The 21,933-nt window shown below is 36.3% G+C and overlaps 1 protein-coding gene and 1 non-coding gene across 2 annotated transcripts in view; both read right to left on the reverse strand.

Annotated features, from left to right (window-relative positions):
- LOC138712207 (tyrosine-protein phosphatase non-receptor type 13-like) overlaps positions 1-21,933 on the reverse strand; it is a 1,532,948-nt gene that overhangs the window by 476,449 nt on the left and 1,034,566 nt on the right. The gene's annotated exons all lie outside the window — the stretch shown is intronic.
- On the reverse strand, positions 4,422-4,494 carry TRNAA-AGC (transfer RNA alanine (anticodon AGC)). Its single transcript has one exon. It is a non-coding gene; the product is annotated as a tRNA-Ala (tRNA).

Here is a 21,933-nt window from a genome sequence, read left to right on the forward strand (position 1 = left end):
CTGAATTCTCATATCTCCGTCAGGAATGAGAATCCGGGAAGCTCCGGTTCCTTTCTACATAGCTATGACTCATCTAAAATCTACCACTACTTCCATCTACAAAACCCCGGATAAACTGCGAAAAACAGCCACCACGGAGGACGACCGATTCGGCGCCGCACAAACATAAGTGGTGTCCTGTTTTTTTGAAGCTGAGATAATAATGAAAGGAGAATTGAGAAGAGTTTTGGTAGTATGAAGAGTGAAAAAATAACACACCGAGAAAAACCTCTCTCAAACTTACTTTTTTTTATCACAAATATAACTCCGCCATCTTCGATACGAATTCGGATACGCAGATGTCGTAAGCGCAAACATTATGTTAAAATTGCCCATTATCCTGTCAAACTATTAAGTTAAATATATTAAAGAAAACTGGGGTAAATTTAAGGCGACATGTGATTTTTAAAACTTCTACAATTTTCGTCTAAGATTTATGAATTTTAAAATATATAAACATACCTACTGTACTATCATCTGTATAAAATTTGGTGCCATAAGGCCTAATAGTTTTTAATTTATATATTTTTCAATATATTTTATATGGACGTCACCAAAAAGATTTCAAAATTGTTAGTTCATATTGGCTCAGAAGCTTGAAAATAGACATGGGAATATAAACTAATAATTTTTTGAGCTCAGTCTAAATAGAGTCACAATAACTTTTTAAGTGGATTTTCTTAATTTTTCACCATTATTTCACCATAGTATCCCCTTAAAAATACCTACGTACAGTCATTTTATCTACCAGAAATCTCACTGGTGTTTTTTCTGCCATCCAATTTCAGTTCCCTAAAGTGTGAAACTTCAACAGAAAGATTGCACCGTATATACGTAATAGGAAAGCAGTCTTCACTAAAATGACACCATTGGTATGAGGTGAATTAAAAATGAATTTAAAATGTTCATTCTATAAGAATTCCTGTAACAGGAAAAAAAAATCTTGAAAGCAGCTGTTTTATAGTACCAGTCGAAATACAGTTTTTCTCTTGGTTGTAGTCCCCATATCCAACTTCAATCACAAAAGCCTAGCACAAGAATAACTCATCAAGTATTCAATTCTCATTTCTATAGTACAGTTCATATTTACCTTTTGTAATTTCAATCTTTCGTCTTTTATTAAGTTTTTAATCACTTCATTTCTATTCCAGAATAAAAATGAAGTCGTGTTAATTAAACATCAATACAAATTGCATGAGAAATTTCAATTTAATATCAGAGTAATTAAAACAGGAAACTTATTACAATGTCCCGTTATTATTAATTATCTGGGCGAAAAGAAATTATTTTCACAAACCACCAGATTTGTAACGAGTTTAATTGATATTTGAAAATGGATATCAGAGCAATATAGGCCTGGAAGGCTAGATAAAACAATGTCCAAATAATGCACAGTGTGCACGTTTCGAACTTCATGTTACAATAACAGATATATTTTGAAGTATAATTGCCATTGAATAGTGTTTAAATTTAACCTAAACAATAAATTAATACATAAATTATTTAATAATAACCATCGTGATCTTATCTCCTATTACGCTGACAGACAAATCAATAGCTTGGAAGAATCGTTTATATTGACAAGAACATTCAAACTAATCACTACATTTTTACAGCTGTAATTCAGAAAATATCAATATTCATTCAGAAAGCATCAATTGTATTTCAGATTAATCAAATGAATTTCAAAACAGGTCACATGTAATTCAGATTCTGGAACTTAAATTCAGAAAATATTAATTATATTTCAGAAAATGCGTAATTCAGAAAGGTTCAGATGTAATTCAGAAAACATCAGTTATTAATTTATTGAGATTAACCAATTAATACAAATCAGATTGTTTGTTTTACGAAACCACCTATATGGACTCTAATACAGTGTACTGAAAACACTAACGCAACATTATCTGTTTTCTTTCTCTTATTAGCTTTCATTGCTTCTTTATTTGTAACTTTTTTATTCTGTAAATTGCCATTGTTTGTTTGTTTGTGTGCTTGTTTACTTTTTTCTTACTCTGTTATCTTTCATCATGTATATTGTTTTGTATGCTTTGTCTAATGGCAGCCTCTAATTTGAGGAAGCACAATAAAAAAAATAAAATAAAAAATTAAAAAAAAAATTCTTAAAATATATCTAGGCTACTTATTTTCGTAGCCATGACAACTGTCCACTACAATTTACCATGCTTTCTGTTTTTTTCCCCTCTATTTTTCTCTTGTACGGCGGAGATATCAGAAGACTTGCACTGCAGCCTGGCTTACCATTCCTATTCTGTGAATGATTGGGTAGCCGAACGGCCGCGCTCTTGTACAAGTACAGCACGCCGCGCCGTGAACTTAACTCGGCCTATTGTATGGATGATGATAAATGAATTAATGATGGCAAAATGAGTCTGAGGTCCAAAGCCGAAAGTTACTCAGTAATTATTCTGCCTCAATTGGTTGAGTGAAAACCCCGGGAAAAACCCCAACCAAATAACTTGTCCCAACTAGGATTTGAACCCGGGCACACTCGTTTCATGGCCAGACGTGCTCACTATTACTTCACTGGACTGATGCTTTCTGGTTTACAATTATTAGCAGCAGCAGCAGCAGCAGTAGTAGTAGTAGTAGTAGTAGCAGTAGCAGTAGTAGTAGTCTATTATTATTATTATTATTATTATTATTATTATTATTATTATTATTATTGCTCATGGGAGGTACTTGACTGTTCGTCATTCATCTATATGAAGCCAGTTGTGTAAACCAATTTACCGACAGAGTCGTTACCCAGGGTGCGCCATAGGAGGCTTGTCTTCGCTACACTTGCGATGAGATGAAATTAATGATGATGATGATGATGATGATGATGATGATGACGATGATGAAGATTTGTTGGGATGCCACTCGGGAACGGAGCTCCCAGAGAAAACCCCTGTGATACGTAGACCACGGCTTGCCCAATACAAGTTATAAATCGGGGGCACGCCGGGGATCAAATTCGTGTCCACAGGATTGTAAGTCCAGCACTCTAAAATTTCTGATGTTTTCTGAAATATAAGTGATCAATCTGAATTACATCCGATGCTTTGTGATATACAATTTAAAATTCTGAATAATTACATCTGATCTTTTCTATAATTTATTTGATTGATTTACCTAATCTGAAATACAATTGATCATTCCTGAATTACTGCTGGAAAATGTGTAAATTCTGACAAAATTAAAATGCAATCCCCTTCACACCTTCAAAGAATCACAGTTATACGGGAATACAAAAGAAATTAAACAAAGGACAAGAGACACCAACAAAATGGTTCTCTGTCCATCCGCATTAAATGCTGCATCCATTTTGTTTGGATTCTTCCATTTTACCTCACATACTATGTTTCTCCAATTCTTGTCTAATTTCTTCATCCTATTTGAACTGCTCTTGTGCACCTTTCCACATTCAATAGAGAGATCATTTCTATTGTATGTAGGCCTATTTTGCTATGCTTACTCCATTTAACAACGCATGATTTACTATTACTTAAGTAGGCTACAATAACGAGGGAACTGCAACTCCAAAATTCGCTATGCGCATTTAAACAGATTTTTCAGGAAAAAGAAGAAAATATTAGTTCTATCACTTCTAATTCTCTTGATTTTAAAAGTTACTTGCGGTATAATTTCATCATTTTTCATGTAACGATTGTAATTATACCGAAAGCAGCTTCGCAAATCAAGGGAATTGAAAGTAATAATGATTTTTTTTTTCTTTTTCCTGAAAAATCTGTTTAAAAACACAGAGACACATTGTTAGCATTGAAGTGCGAGTCATCTTTCATTCTTACATAGTACCTCACCTTATGTTGTTTTGAGTATACCCCGAATATAGAATGTTGATTGTTGACGGTGTAGGAACATTCATAAAATAGTTGACACTTTGTAACGGAATTGTAGAAGAGAGGTTAGAAAATACCTTATTCCTTGCCTTGACTCCCGCATTCATTCTCATGTATCCATTTTTGTTTTTGACTCGATGTTCGGCAGTTAATCTGCACGTTTCTATCATGCCACACTCTCGTTCGTTCAGCTCCTAATTTCCTAGCAAAACGCTTCCCAACAATGTAATTTAACTTACTGGTTACATCGTCACAACACTACACAGAAGACGCTCTGCCGCCGGCAGCCCCACTCCCACTAATTTATTCCTTAATTTCTGTACATTGATTGCAAACTGAGACTTTATGCAATAGCATTGCAACGTACACAATCTCGTAGCAACAACACGCAAAGCCTCTTAAATTGTCCGTCACAGAACGTTTTTCAGAGCGTCCGACTCTCACTTGCCTGAAGAAGTTTCAATTCAAAAGAAATAATTTTGTAAGTGCCTAAATTACAGAACAAATAAAAATATCTGGAGGCGCCGGGTATCGATCCCGGTACCTCTCACATGCTAAGCGAGCGCTCTACCATCTGAGCTACGCCCCCAGTACACTTTACTATCTACAACAGGGGCACACCTACTGACAAACCACTCCTAATCCTTTCAGGTCAAAAGACTTTCTCTGCTCTTATAGCGTTTCAGTGCCAAATAAAAGAAGTTTACAGTGACAGAGACTTTAAAACGAAAAGGAGGAGTAGCTCAGCGTGCGAGATGTACTAGGATCGATACCTGGAGCCTCCAAGTACTTTTTTTAAATCTTTTTTTTTTAGTAGGTTGTTCTTACGACGCTTTATTAACATATTAGGCTATTTAGCGTCTGAATAAGATGGTGATAATGTCGGTGAAATGAGTCCGGGGTCCAGCACCGATAGTTACCAACATTTGCTCATATTGGGTGTAGGAAAAACCCCGGAAAACCCCTCAACCAGATAACTTGCCCCTACCGGGATTCGAACCCGGGCCACCTGATTTCGCGGCCAGACACGCTAACCGTTACTCCACAGGTATGGCGTCGTGATCTAAGGCATACTGCCTAGGACTCGCATTACGGAATGCACTGTAGTTCGAGTCCTCATGAAGGAAAGCATTTTCTCATGAAATTTCGGCCATTGTATGGGACCGGTGCTCATCCAACATCGTGATGCACTTGTGAAGCTACGATGGGTAGGGAAGTCCTATTACGAAAGCCAGCTATAACGACTGGGGGATCATCGTGCTAACCACACGATACATCCATTCTGATTGGATGATCGTCCACCTCTGATTTGGCATGTGGACGTGAGACCAGCAGCTGATTGGTCGGTCTGGCCCCTTAAAGACCTGTAGCGCTACGGGTTACAGTTATTATTATTATTATTATTATTATTATTATTATTATTATTATTATTATTATTATTATTATTATTATTATTATTATTGTATATTTTCAAAGGGGAACTTTTTTATGTAGGCTCGGAGGCACAAGAGCCCTTTTGGGATACAGTGTTCTTCTGAATTTTCCTCTTGACTTCTCTGTTTTTTTTTTTTTTTTTTTTTTTTAATGCTTCAATCACTCTTCAAGAATATCGTATCTTTAATTATTCCAATCAAAGATTACGTTTTCGTTTTGTCCATATAAGAATATTTGTTTTATTCCTTTCTGAGGTGTAATTAGTAGGTTACTACCGATCTCTACAATTGAACCTAAATAGGTAAACCTATGATCTATAAGAATTTCGGTAAAATGGCATGCGCATGGGGCATTTTGAACATCAAAAATGTAATTTCTAAAAAAAGCAAATTTGTGAAAAGAGATACAATACTATATTGACATACGGAACAGTCCTATATAACTCGCTCCTGGGCCTCAAAGAAGACGTAGAGGCACAAAAAAACTGTTGCTATCAACTCCCTAAGTTCCCAAGGAATGTTTTCGTACAAAAAACATAAAATTTATTTTTCTGATTTTTTTTTCCCCACGCTCAGTCCTAGTGTTCCCTAATTTAATGATACAGCAAAAAAAAAAAAAAAAAAAACTTTAGGACTGATAGGCTACATTTTTTTCTGACATTACATTAACGTCAATGCATGCAGCTAACACTTCGACAGTGCGGTGTAATGACAATGGAAATCTCACTGAAAAGTTTGGCAACACTTGTGAGTTCTGTGTGGCGAGATACATGTCCTGGACATGGCAGATATGTCGAGAAGCGCCCTGGGGTGTAAGAGCAGTAACGTAAGACCCCAACGGGAGAGGACGTAACACGAAAAGAGAGCGAACTGCTCTGAAAGGAACATGAAAATCGCATCCCGCCGAGAGCTGTTACAATGGCACGCATGAAACTGTCGTAGGGAAGATCTCGTCTAAAAAATTGGAAGTTGTGAGGACTCCAGGGACAGGAGTCACGTATTCCTCAGTCTAGAATCATTTCAATTGGAAAGTTTTCTTTGAAAGTGCGTTATAAAACATGTTAGCTTTAATGATCATTATGAAACCCAACGACTTTTAAAGTTGTATCGATATTTACTTAGTTACGCTACTTTATACAACATTTCTGTAAACAAAACTAAAGTAATAGATTTTAAGGGCAAACAATCTTCAGATCATCATCCTAATCGCCGTATTCTTTGTTTCCACACATCATTTAATGAACCGGTTTTAATTTCCATGATCTCTCTAAGCCTGCCTATGTCACGTGATTTATGCACTGAAATTTATCTTGGGTATATTTCTTCGTTTTTTTCTACTTTCAATTTTACTGTTGTGTCGGGCAAATATTTTGAGCATACGTTTGACTTCTACAGCTGTAGTTCTACCTTGCTTTATGCAACCTTTAACTGAGCGTTGAAATAAATGTCTTCTCAATTATTTATTTATTTATTCATTAATTCATATATTCATTAATTCATTTATTCATTCATTCATTCATTCATTTATTTATTTATTTATTTATTTATTTGTTTGTTTATTTATTTTATTCATTAATTCATCTATTCATTAATTCATTTATTTATTCATTTATTCATTTATTCATTTATTTATTTATTTGTTTGTTTGTTTGTTTGTTTGTTTGTTTGTTTGTTTATTTATTTATTTATACTTTTTAATATCCGGAAACCTGAATTACACAGCAATACTGATAGCACTAACACAGCTACATGTATAAATAATTATAACATTTTAACTGGGTTTCTTTAGTAACTTTTTCGCTTAAAAGTCGCTGTATTGTTATCCAGGTAGGATGATTTTTTATTTTATTTACATCAGTTATGGTCATAGTCACAGCTTATACAAATGAAGTCCCTACTTCTTCTATGTCACTTTTGATCTAAATTAATTTTCATATAATGCTATATCTTCGAGAATTATAACGCTTACATACTAAAGAGGAGGCAAGATCTGTGATCTGTGTCATGGCTATATCACCAATGGGTATGAGGAAGGAAGATAAGGTTTTAGCACAGTCTAGTTAAGTATATACAGTCACGAAGCTTAATACGTAGGGAATATGCATCCATAGATAGTTGCTAATCACTAGGATCGCTACTATCGCCTCATCACAAACAATGCGAAATAGTACCCGCACAGTCTATTGTTCCTAGTACCCTCAACAACTCAAGCGTCGTGACTGTATATATTAGATTGATTTTAGTCTGATTTGAATTTCCATGTCTGTAGATTCGCGTGACAACAATCCTGAAACAATCCTGTCGCGCCGCTCACATTCCAGGTCTCGCCTCTTCATCTGTACACGAAATTAAACATTTTCCTTCACAGCTACCCAGTTTATACTAATACTACATTGCCGTCACGATCACGATAATAAAGACTCTACTTTCTAAACTAGTTTCATAACAAGCTTTTCATTCGACTATTACTGCTTCGGGCTCGGGGTCATAAAATTGAATTTTTGTTTATGAATTTAAATTATAATGAAATGTATAGTTTTATAGGAAATATCCGTGTGAATAATTATAGATCTGGGAGATTAGCCGAAAAGAAAGAATATCTACAATAATGAGGAAGAACAGATTAATCAAAATGAGAAAATCCGTCATTTTAGGCTGCAAGGCATAGTATTAGGCGTAGATGAAAGTACTGTAAGACACTGTACCATACGTTTTGATGTTTTAGTTCAGGGCTAATTTATGTTTATTATGCAATTTATTCGGCACTGTGTACACAATCGAAACCAATTCTGAATTATCCAATACTGACATTTTTCTTTTCATTATCCTTGAAGAATGTAGTGCACTGTATTCATCATTTTTACCTTGTTTCATCCCAGTCCAACTCTCGCTCGTTACAAGTCGGAGGTCAAAATATTGAAAGAAAGGAAGGCAGAAACAGCATACTTGCAAACTGCAATTTAGTGAACTTTGTGTCGAAATGTGAAGTGTTGCTACAGCTCCTGTTCGAAGAGATCTTGTGTCAAAATGGATTGAGGAAAAGGAATTTCTAAAGACGGACGGTGATGTAATGTATTGTGAGTGCTGTAATAAAGACGTAAGAACTTGTGTATTTTGGGGAGCGATTAAGGCGCAACACTGCAAAGTCGAAAGGTCGCGGGTTCGATTCCCGATGGATTCATGGTCATGCTGAAATGCGAAAAACTTACAAATTCGACTTCACTTTGTCCCAAATTTCTTCACTTCAGTATGAAATTGTCACTTCTTGTGACATAGGAAGATCATTTTCTGTGTTCAAGAACGTGCTTCAGATAAACACATGAGCTTAAGTGTAGAACATTTTGAAAGTGCGTTGTTTCAAAATAACATACAGTATATGTGGAACATAATGTAGAACTTATTTTGATAGTGCATATTTTTACTGTTTTTTTCGTTTCATTGTGCATGCTTTGTCATATGATATTGTATAAATGCATGAATGTTTTAAAATCTGATAGTGCATGGAAATTCGGGCTCTATTGTGATTACGATCATGTTAAGTCACTTTAATATATCAATTAAAGTTTGTATATTTCTTGTCGAAGTTGAAAGTCGTCCTGACTTCTCAAGTAACGCATGCCTTCGCATGACTTAGACTCACTCCGTCCTCATATATTCTAAAAAGTTATGCCTAATTCAGAAATTGCGACCGCAGATATGTCAGTCGCGTAGAGTTAAGAGCGACGTCATAATTTCTCGGCTGCAGAGGATTCATAATCAATTTATCCAGCTTATAAATCAGACTCCATGACGTGCGATCTCTCGACGTATACCCCGCACTCTTAACTTGCCCGCCTCCAATCCAATTTGTTGGTTTAGACTGCGGAATATTGCTTGCAAGGGGTGATCAATTCCTTGCTGACGTAGAACCCTGAAGCCAGGCATTAATATGAAGGAATTACCTTAGAGAAGCAATTTTCAAGAATTTTGAAGAGAAATCACAACCTCGAATCCTATGGTAACCGCGAAAAATTATGTCTACACAACTGCATGTAATCTCTGTGTCTGCGTCTGCGTGTGCGTGTGCACGTGTGCGTGTATGTGTATGTGTATGTGTATGTGTATTTTTTGTTTAATTATACTGTATGCTCCGTTACATAGTAACACTACATACAATTCTTTAACTACTTTAAACTCTTTGAATATGTATATGTGTATGTGTATGTGTATGTGTATGTGTGTATGTGTATGTGTATGTGTGTATGTGTATATGTATGTGTATGTGTATGTGTGTATGTGTATGTGTATGTGTGTATGTGTATGTGTGTATGTGTATGTGTATGTGTGTATGTGTATGTGTATGTGTGTATGTGTATGTGTATGTGTGTATGTGTATGTATGTGTATGTGTATGTGTATGTGTATGTATGTGTATGTGTATGTGTATGTATGTGTATGTGTATGTGTATATGTATGTGTATGTGTATGTATGTGTATGTGTATGTGTGTATGTGTATGTGTGTATGTGTATGTGTATGTGTATGTGTATGTGTATGTGTATGTGTATGTGTATATGTGTATGTGTATGTGTGTATGTGTATGTGTATGTGTGTATGTGTATGTGTGTATGTGTATGTGTATGTGTGTATGTGTATGTGTATGTGTGTATGTGTATGTGTATGTATGTGTATGTGTTTGTGTATGTATGTGTATGTGTATGTGTGTATGTGTATGTGTATGTGTATGTGTGTATGTGTATGTGTATGTGTATGTGTATGTGTATGTGTGTATGTGTATGTGTATGTGTATGTGTGTGTGAGACAGACAGACAAAGAGCGAGAGAGAACAGTTTAAAACGCACAACGGAAATGCAAAACATTTTCCGTAATCTATTGGTGTTTTGAATGGTGTATGAATTGTTCGGATATAGGCCTACTAGTTCCCACATAAAATTAATTAAAATCTTACTAAAGGCCATTAAAAAGTGACAGGGGTTTCACGGACTCCCAATGAGTGTATTAATACGTCTTAGTTTTATTATTTTTTATCATTAGAAGTAGGCTATGACTTTTATTGTTTAATATTTTACTGTATTTCATTTTTTTGTTATTAGACATGATTGAGGTTTTCTTTCATCGCTTGAAGTAGATTAAGCAATACTCGACATATGGCAGTACGCGTACACTTTGGTACTTATGGCATCTAGCGGAGATTTCCTGAACTTCGTGTTACGTTAAAAATATTTTAGATTTTTTCATCAATTGTACTTCGGACAGAGACGTATTCATATCAAGAAACTGAAACATTTAACGAGAACTTGCCAGCTCTGCATATACCTGCCCGAACTGTACCACCAGGAATATTCAATTCCTCTATTACAAACCGCGGATTCTCTGAGCTCAATATACACAATTATGTCTGCCAAGTTTACCATGCAACTTGAAAGAGACCTCATTAGTGCTCATTCAGACGCTAGATAACCACTCATTCAGACACTAGATAACCAAAGAGTCGCAAAATAACCCAGTTTAAAAAAAATACAAGTATACAGGGTGGATGGTAACCTCTCCACCAAAATGGAACTGGTAATACATCATCAGGAGAGATTTTAAAATTCTAAATAAGTTTTTTCTCTAACAGTCACCGTTTTAGAGGAAATCGTTATGTATCTATGAATCATTTGGCAATATCACGGATGCTGCGATAATATTTAAGCAAGTGCAGCTTGCACTCCTTACCTTCCCCTCCCCCTCTGCTGTACTCAGTCGGTAACGCGCGACAGTGCGCTGCGTTGTAAAATTTATTTAAATGATTTTCGCTATAATTCAACGAAAATAAAACCATAATTATTACATTCTCATTATGTGAAAAATGTAATAAACCTCCTACATCTATATTAAGTATTAAATTACATAACTCTAATTGTTGCCTTATACAGTGTAAATGTCCGATTATTAAGGAGTCCTCTGAAGTTATTTAGGCATAATTTTTGACAATCATTGAAAATGGAACCAACACATTAATTACCTTTGTAATAAATTATGTAAAATTATATAGCCTTATTAATTTGTTTTATTGAGGAATTACTTGTTAATTAGATTATTACGCACAATATACTTAACTTTATTTCAATCGGTAATTATGTATGGAATTATAGGATGGGGTAGCTTATTTAAATCCAATTTTAATCCACTTTATTTACTACAGAAGAAAATAATTAAAATATGTCTTCATAAACCTATTGATTTTCCATATAAAATTGTTTTTAGACTTTAATGTTCTTAAAATAAGACAAATTTATTATATTGTATTAATAAAATTCATACATAAAAATCGAAATAATTTTTGTGCGAGATTGTGCGTATTTGCTTGTTTTCCGCACAGAACCAATACGCGGTAAGTGTGAAATACCACATTCAGTATTCCCAACGTAACACACATAACAATTTCCCTCTTCTTTCCGCTTAAGCGCAACATTTATTTTACTGCTTTAGGCTTTTAACATATTATTTTTAGAGACGTTTAACATAGTAATAATTATAAATTGGAAACTTACCACTGCAATTTCACCTAAACTGCAATGTTAATCATTGTTTTTAAATATTTGCAAAAATTAAGTAAAGTCTACTACTCCACGAAACTTATTGCATTCCTGATACAAGTAACATTAAGGAAGCCGTGAAAAAATCAACAAGATTCCAGATGCCGATGTTATTACTGCAATATGTTATATAAATAATATTGTTCAAATATTAAAATGAAAAATAAATAATTACATAACCTTACCGTTTGTTTTAAGTTCGCATTTATAGACTGGGGAAAAAAAAGACAGACATATATCACGGCCTGCTGGAGTATAGTAAACACAGAAAACATTTTATAGCAACAATTTTGAAGAAAGATATTTTGGTTTTCCGAAGTTGCCGTCATTAAAAAGAAACCAACATGGAGATTTCATTGCAACTAATTAGAAATTCGTCTTTCAGGTATGTAATAAACGATCTTCGCACAAAATAATGTACGATACACGAGCGATATGTTTGTTTTCATGTTCTCGGAAATTAAAAAAGCTCAACTACGTTTCGCTTTTTCAGTCTTTTCCTCGACCATGAAAACGTCAACATACCGCTCTTGTAACGTATATTACTATTAATTGTATTCTCATAGTTATGAAACAAAATGTATGAATTCTTTAAGATTGTTTGAACCAAAATGCAGCATTACTACAGTATTTAATCATAGTAGTAATTTAGACCCAAGAATATATAACAAATTTATATTTAAATATCTTAATCTTGCCAATTCTAATAGTTCTAGTAAGTTATTAAATTTAAAAAGTTATGTATGGATTTTATAAAAAAAGAAAAATTGTAAATTTAAATTTATATATTCTTATTGCGTAGGCTTAGTAGACATAAGACAAATTGTTTTATATACTTCTTAATTTCAATTCAGGAATCGGCCCCTGAGCATGAGTTCTATTCTTTCAGGGGCGAGCTATAGTTTTTCTGTTTATATTATATTTCAAGTTAAATTATTAGCAAAATAAATAAATAAAATAAAATAAATTCAATTTAAATTCATAGTTAAACGGTTTAATCTGCAAAAAAAAAAAGATTCAAGACATTATTGTTCAGATTATTTTTACCTATTTTCTTGTATAGCAATCGGTCATTTCTCTCGGGCCGTTACCGCAATAGAGTGCTGTAAACACTGGGCAAAGACTATTCATTTCCTGCTTAACGGTGCTTCATCGAAGGAAAAGTGTAATAAAAGTTTTGTTACATTTTGCATGAAGAATTACCTCTTAAATTTTGGTACCAACCATCCTGCATTTCTGTAACTTATACTTTATAATTACTGTATTTATGTCGCTTCTTTTGCTTGTGCGCATTTACAAATGCACGTTCTGATATTGTAATAAATTATTATATTTAGGCTTATTATTATTATTATTATTATTATTATTATTATTATTATTATTATTATTATTATTATTATTACGAAGTAGTTGAATGTGACGAAAATGCGCCAATTCTTTATTTTTTGTTCAAAACACGTCCCTACATAGTATTCTGAACAGATTTGTGAGGATTATGTTCCGTTCATTCCGGAGAAATAAGCTACTTTTGACGAATTTGATTAAATATTAAAAGTCATAAGCGTGAATGGTCAGTTGTAATGGATAATTTATTACGTTATGGTTGCCTACTGTCGGATGTTGCAATGTTTATAAAATCATAAGAAAACCACTGGAATTACTACAAAAGAGAAAAATCAAAGTAGGCCTATATCTAAAAATCTATTGATTACCTTAGTAAATTTATTTATTCGGAATTTAGTTGGAGCAGATATACAAATATACATTATATATTATGTACATTATTAATTTTCTTTCATAAACACAAGAAAAATTTCAAAACATATTGACATAATAAAATTATTACAGTACGAGAAGGAATATATTATTTCATTTCACAAGTTTAACGGATGCTGGTATGAAACATGGCTTCAAGATAATTTGTAGAAACAAAAGCCGCCCTAAATAAGGGTTCGATAGATCGGCCTACTAATCAATTCATAAAGAATAATAAGTAAACAAAACAATTTTGTGACACTTGGAAAGAAAAAGAAAAAACATTAAGATAAGAAAACGTAGGAAATCATTTACAATAAAAATTTTGTTGGGTACAAATGATTACTAATTATAGCTAAGGATGATTTTAACACGTGAGATCCTATGGCATCAATCGTTGCATCAGAAATTTTATATTGTTTAAGTTGATTTAAAGTTTCACGTGGGATCGTGCCACGGGCACCGAACATGAGCCCAAAAACTGTCCAATGTGTAATGTGGTATTGTGCTCCAAGATGCTGACAACAAGGCTCATATATGACTTGTTTTTCACGACACACCTCTTGTGGCTGTTGACTTAAAACTATATTATAATACTTTCATTTCTCAATAACCTGATTTAAAAATATTCGGGGGATGAATTTGTTTAAGTTAATTTAATGCACTGTGAATAATTAATATGTTCAGTTATTATAATTTTGTAATAATTTCTGCATACTATTCCTTTGTTTTCATTATAATTTCAATGTTGTTTGCAACATTTGAATGTCCCTTGTGTAAATTAAATTAAAATTTACGGATCCTAAAATTCTCCTAACAGAAAGATGTATCTGAGCGGTTCTATTTTACCCAATTATGTTCTATTCGAAAATATTACGTATGTTTTATTTATACAAATAAAAAATCAATATATTGTGAAATTGGAAGACGTTTATTACTCCACAAGATGAAATATTTTCTCCTTGGTTACTGTATTTTTACTATCAACAACCCCTGCGGTGAAAGTAATGGTCACAGAAAACCGGAATACAGAGTGGAATAAAAACTGAACACACATCTGCAGCAAACTGTTTAAAATTCTGCGCGACCAACATGCAAACTGTGAACCATTCCTTGTCTTGCTGCCCTCGAATGTCCGAAAATTGGCTGCCTTTGCGAACGCCATATATGAGAGAAGAATACGATATTATCCCACGTGTTCAAGTGATAATTCAGTTCCATTCCGATAGTAATATCGTAATGGTAGGCAGCATCTGTACCGAAAACATCTGCCATAACATACGAAAGGTGAATATGTAGGCCCATCCGCTAAAACCTTCAGGCTGTGGAATATCTTAAAATTCTCTTCTACAGGGACATCATTTTATTTTTACTTCAATTTTTATTGTACCTGAGTTTTTGAATGTACTTCACTCCCACCCCTTCTACTAATGAAGTTCAACCGTCCTCCACACAGATCCAAGACGTAAACAGCACGTTCCAAAAATATGTTCGCGTTTTCCAGTGACGAAAGAGCTTTCAATATTGAATCATTTTCGCACAGGTACTGTCGTCGATTTGCCTACGTCGCATCCCGGATTCCCCCACGCGCTTCTATTCGCCTCTTTGTAAAGGCTAGTGGCTGGACTGTCTTAGCTCTTTTCTGAAAACATTAATTTCTGTTCGGAATTGGACGTCTACGTAATATTATACAACTGTTTAAAATAACTTAAATAAAAGGGTCTCGTTAAGTAATTAACTTTTACGTGATTTTCCTCCTTTCTACGACCCTGCGACATAACCACTTGGAAGGACAGTAGATTTCGGGTCGGGCAGAAGTTAAGATTGAATTTACAGTACGTAAGGTACTCTTTTATAGAGTAAGTACAGAATTATTTCAACATGAGTTACTGTACGAAGGACAAAACTGGTAATTGGGATTAGGTGCAATAGTCTATAGTGCGATAATATGAACATTGGAACTGAAGTGTGTATCGAAATGAACGGCCATCATTTTCAAAAAGTGTTTAAATATCCATATTTTATTATTTTTCAATTTAACTTCATTCTCTATAGTGTACGCTAATGTGCTATAGAAAGTATAATATACACTGCATAATGAATACGTCCGCATGGACAGCTCAGTTCGTGAATAAAAAACTCATTGTTAATTCTGTACTGTATTTTGATTAAATAAAAACCTAATGAAAATTATCAAACTCAAAATCACGATACTTCCTAGTTTACGTAAATGGATGAACTACTTTTCTTCCTTCCTATACATAGTATATTACGCCAGTATCATCTAACTCCAGTCGTGGAAGGTGTTAGCAACCGTTCATCCAAAGGTATAGCCAGGTTAGAAATGTTAGTAAAAATAAAATGATGTCCCTGTACCTTACACGTATCGTTAATTCACTCTTTCGCATCCAGAATAGCCGAAAAACTGTGGTGCTAGTAGTAACTTGCAATTCAAGGTTTTGGCTGAAATACATGTTAAATATTACTGACACCGATATAGTATTTTCTTTTTCAGAGTGTCATCCCTGTCTGTCCGTCCGATATCTCCCTAAATCCAAAGAAGCTAGCAATGGAGAAGTGTCTTTGTTTTAGTATGCTTATGCTACTGCACGTACGAGCTTCCATACCAGAGTATTTTTCCTTTGATCTTCGATATTCATTTCAGGTCAATCGCTTGGCATTATAAATTGGCCAGATCGTAACAGACGCCTTCGCCTGTTCATTTTTTATTTATTTTTTTATTTTATTTTATTTTATTTATTTTTTTATTTTTTTAACTAATGGTGGGTACTTGACTTCGTCATTCACCCAAATGAAGTCAGTTGTGTAGGCCAATTTACCGACAGAGTTGTTGCCCAGAGTGCGCCACAAGAGGCTAGTCTACGCTACAACCGCGATGAGGCTAGACGAGATGAGATAGAGATTTTTTGGGATGCCACAGGGGAACCGGAGCTCCCGGAGAAAGCCCCTATTACCTGAACCACGGATTTGCTCGACACAAGTCATAAATCGAGAGTAAGCCGGGGATCGTCCACTAGTTTATAATAATTAGGATTCAGATGTTTATGACGTGTACTATTTTTTATCCAGAATTTTTTCATTCTAAACTCTAATGGGAAAACTTGAATACGGTTAAGGACCATTTTACCTGTGATAGCGGTTCACCGAGGTTTGTGACGAGGTTAGAGACGGTTCGATGTGGTTAGCTACGTGACAGGCGAGGTCTGTGACAGATAGCCCCATAAAATTTATTTAATAACCCTGAGATCTGTGACAGGAAGTAGTGAATTCATGAGAGTTCTCGTGTGTCAAGATTGTGATTACCACTATTCAAATTTCACATTGAAATCTAATATTTTGTTATTATAATCAAAGTAAATTACACTATTTTTATGTTGTATAAAATGCATATTTATGTTTCAGGTCGATTTATAGTTAAAACGCAAATTTTTTGCTGCAGTTTGAGTATGAAGTCCATATTTTATTACATTTAGAGATAACATTGTTTTGCGTCTTGTTTCAAAATATACGTATATTACGAGGTGACTGTACTTCTGAGAATCAGCCAACCTAGTTGGTTGTGTGTTCAAGTAGACAATGTGCTCATAGTAGCGGCAATTTCAACCATTGGTGGCTACATTAACAGAACACTACCCTCAACATAGGAAGTTGGCGAAAGAGCAAGATAGCACAGCCAACGAAGAGAACCCCACCACTGCTAAGCTACCTGAACAATTGAGTGGACAACCAGGTTATCTGACATCAGACTTCCGACGTTGTACTATTATATTATTACTGTTATTATTGTACACTTGTTCGTTATCCGAACGCTCTAGACACACATATGGCATACCAAGAACACTTTGTTAATTTAAAAAGGTACGTGAAAAGGCGTCCTGGCAAGGGAGTTCGGGGCTAAGGAAAGGTAAATATGTGAGCTACAAGCCTGTTGGCCACTTGCCTCACTCCGAGTTTCGCTGACATTGCAAAAAAAAAAATTCGAACATTTTACTGAAAAATTGAGCAACACATTTCAGTAATTTTGAGGGAAAAATTGTTCCGGAGCCGGGTACCGAACCCGGGACCTTTGGTTTAACGTACCAACGCTCTACCACTGAGCTACTCGGGAACTCTAACCGACACCGATCCAATTCTTCCCTCTATATCCACAGACCTCAAAGTGGGCTGACAACCGTCAAGCAACCAACTTCGAGTGCACACTAACTCCGTGTGACTTAAATTGTGGCTTTCTGTTAACGAACAGTGACGTGTATTATGCAAATCAAGATTTCAGGTATAACTCCCTGTAAAGTTGATTTGAATAATTTTGAGGAAAAAATTGTTCCGGAGCCGGGTACCGAACCCGGGACCTTTGGTTTAACGTACCAGCGCTCTACCACTGAGCTACTCGGGAACTCTAACCGACACCGGGTTCGGTACCCGGCTCCGGAACAATTTTTCCCTCAAAATTATTCAAATCAACTTTACAGGGAGTTATACCTGAAATCTTGATTTGCATAATACACGTCACTGTTCGTTAACAGAAAGCCACAATTTAAGTCACACGGAGTTAGTGTGCACTCGAAGTTGGTTGCTTGACGGTTGTCAGCCCACTTTGAGGTCTGTGGATATAGAGGGAAGAATTGGATCGGTGTCGGTTAGAGTTCCCGAGTAGCTCAGTGGTAGAGCGTTGGTACGTTAAACCAAAGGTCCCGGGTTCGGTACCCGGCTCCGGAACAATTTTTCCCTCAAAATTATTCAAATCAACTTTACAGGGAGTTACACCTGAAATCTTGATTTTCGCAACACATTTCAGTTTGATATAAGAACATTTTTCAGATCTTTTTTTTTTTAATAACTCAGAAATTAATAAATACCTGCCACATGTCCCGACCGCTATTTGGGCTGCCTGAGTAAAAATGAACGTCTTACTGTACTCCAACCAGGAGAAAGTCTAAGGGGAATGAGACGCAGCGGGGTAATGCTGTGAATGAATGTTGATGTCATAAGCTGTCATAAGGTCAAACACGAGGGTACATGCATCTCCATTGGCTAACTCTCAAACCACAAACGATAACACTGATACACACATACTTATACTACCCTAGTTACAAAATTAGATCACGATTAATCTCCTGGTCTTTTAATCCCTCCTTACAGGAAATAATATATGCAGGAGAGCACATGTTTTTTAAACTGACGTTATAACGGTAATATTATTTATCTACTTCGCTCCAATAGATGACGCAATAGTAAGAACATTCCTTTCACGGTTAATCTCCTGGTTGGAGAACAGTAAATCAGACACTCTGTACAATCCGTCAATGAGTAATGGTTACCTTTTTTCTCTATCTCTCCCTCACTCTTTCTCTTTTATATGGAGGAGGGACCCGAAGGCTTACACTGCAACCTGAAGCTTATTGTGCTTACCATTCCTATTCTGAGAATGATTTGGTAGCCGAACGGCCGCGCTCTTGTACAAGTACAGCACGTCCTATTGTGAACTTAACCCTGACTATGGTATGGATAATGATGATATGTGAATTAATGATGGCGGAATGAGTCCGAGGTCCAAAGCCGAAAGTTATCCAACATTCTGCTTCAATTGGTTGAGGGAAAACCCTGAAAAAATTCGAACCAGGTAACTTGTCCCAACCAGGATTTGAACCCGGGCCCACTCGTTTCACGGTCACACGTGCTAACATTTACTCTACAGCGATTGACTATTGGTTATCTTACTGTCTGCTCATATCGGACCAAAAACGTTACTGTCTTAGCCAAGGAAAGTGGATTGGAGAGTTAAGGGGTAGTCGGTCGTGACTCGTTTGAGGTACTAATGCTCAGGGCAGGTGTACACTGAGAAAATATCTGCGATCCTACCAATAAAATCGTATTAGCATACCGCATGTCTGGCATACTTAAGTCATGTTTCAAATGCAAAGTATGTCTGACCAGCGAGCAACACAGCTGATCAGTCTCTCCACCGGCAGTGCGGACAGGACCACGCCTCCTGTTACGTGAGTTAAGAGTTTCTGAACTACGCACGGACCGGGCCGGGCCGGACGTGTCAGTTTCACCGCCTCGGGAATGCGAGAGACCCGCTCAATGTTGAAGCCGCGCTGCAAGGACTAGGTCAAGCGCCGACCTTCTGCGGGCGATGCGTTTGACCCATTTCCGCAGCGCGTCACATCCCATAGAAGCTGACCCGATTTCGGGTGGGCACACGTGCAAGGGAAAGAGGTCACATCAGAACAACAACACTCCTTTTTAGACAAAATTGATACCCTTCTAAGTAAAAACTAATAAAAAAGTAAACACCTGGACAGTAACACTATAAACAGAACAATAATATTAAGACATTAGTAATTTGTGCTCCAATTTCTTTGTTTTAACCTACTTTTTCTTTATTTCCTATTATTTTATAGACTAATGTTTCGGGTGCAACGTTAGCGGAATGATTAAAGAATCGGTTTCACTAGAGATGAACAAAACTGCCGATCTCGCTCGCTGTGTTCGTTGCACTTTTATTTCGAGTCTCGTATCGTAACTCTCGTGCGCATCGAGTCAATGGGTGGGATGCATAAAATTGTAGCATTATATACATTTTCTTTGACTGTAGAAGATACTTGAAGCAGAAGTACATATTTCGTTTTGTATGCATAAACATGATACTACTACGAAGTATTTAGTACGCGGCGGTAGTATAAACTATCAAGACTATTCGATTATATCGATTATCGCCAGTACTTCGGGTTTATCCGCTAAGATTCGTTAGTTTTCGCCTTCCATGCATTTATGTTAATTTCTCTGTGGGAAAATTGATTGTTGTCCTCAAAATCTGGTTAGTATAACAAGAAAAAGGACAATTACGACGCGTGTAGTAGCTGCAGCTTACCTGGACATCGAGCGAGCATTCGACAAAAGCAGTGGTTACGACGCAGTGGGAAGTGTAGAAGACAGAGCTTGAGAACAACTGCTGTTTGTTAATCTACTAGAAAAATACCCAGCATTATTAAAAAAGTCGCAAACTCCACCGCAAGAAGTGGTTTGGCATGAGGGACTCCTCGTTAAGTTACTGGGCATGGGAGTCCCAGATGGAATGATACGCCTCATTTCTAACTACCTCCGAGGCCGTACATTCAAAACCCGTGTAGGCACTAGTTTCTCCACCCCCCGTGAAATTCACGCAGGAGTCCCACAGGGTTCCATTATCGGGTCCATACTTTTCAATATATTCATTAATGACCTCCCGTTTCGCTATATCCACGGCAGAAGTAGTCATCTGTATATCTATGCAGACGACACTGCCCTCTTGGCGATGGGCAAAACCTATAGATTAGCGTCCCGTAGATTGCAGTCGATCTTAGATCACCTCCAGCCGTGGTTCCACGACTGGAGAATCAAGGTCAATGTAGACAAATGTCAGGCCATACTCTTTTCACTAAGAGCGAGGCTCGAAGACATACCACCACCACCCACACTTTTCGGACGAGAAATGCCGTGGATGAACCAAATTAAATATTTAGGGATCATTATGGACTCTCATCTCACCTTCTGAGATCACATCCAATCCCTTCTTCGTAAGGCCAACGGGCTGATAGTTAGACACTATCCCATTCTGGCGGCCTTAACTCCTGACAACCTGAGGGTAGGACTTACCATGTATAAGGCCCTCATTCGCTCAGTCATTACCTATGCCGCACCCGCATGGGGGTTTGCGGCAGTGTCCCATCTCCGTAAACTCCAAGTTATCCAAAACCAGGTAATTCGACTCATTATCCATCTCCCCCGAGTCGCCTCGAGAAGAAAGTTCCATGATGAACTAGAGTTGCCAACCATAGACGAGTTCATTGCTCGACTGGCTAGGAACCTGTATGCGGAAGCTCGTGCTAACCCCAACCCGCTCATATCTGGCCTCGGCCAGTATGATCCTAGGTTACGGCGTAGACACCAGACAGGTCCATTAGCTATACTATTGAGACAGGAGGACAGGGAGGCTGGCGTTACTCCCAGATTTTGGTAGCCACGACTCAACTCCATGAGACTCTTTGGATAGTGCAACCGCTTTAAAATGACCTTGTCTTAACTGGGCTAAACAAAATCCCTCCCTAACAATATCTACTTTTGTTGATCGATGGAACTATCATAGAGCCAATTGGCTAGTATAGATCCATCGATTCATAGAGTCATTCAACCTAAGAGCCAACTGGCTAGTCTCTGATATTGAGACAACTCATCCTGCCTAAGGTTTTTCCGTGGTT

The sequence above is a fragment of the Periplaneta americana genome, chromosome 13, assembly GCF_040183065.1.
Source record: "Periplaneta americana isolate PAMFEO1 chromosome 13, P.americana_PAMFEO1_priV1, whole genome shotgun sequence".
NCBI lineage: Eukaryota > Metazoa > Arthropoda > Insecta > Blattodea > Blattidae > Periplaneta > Periplaneta americana.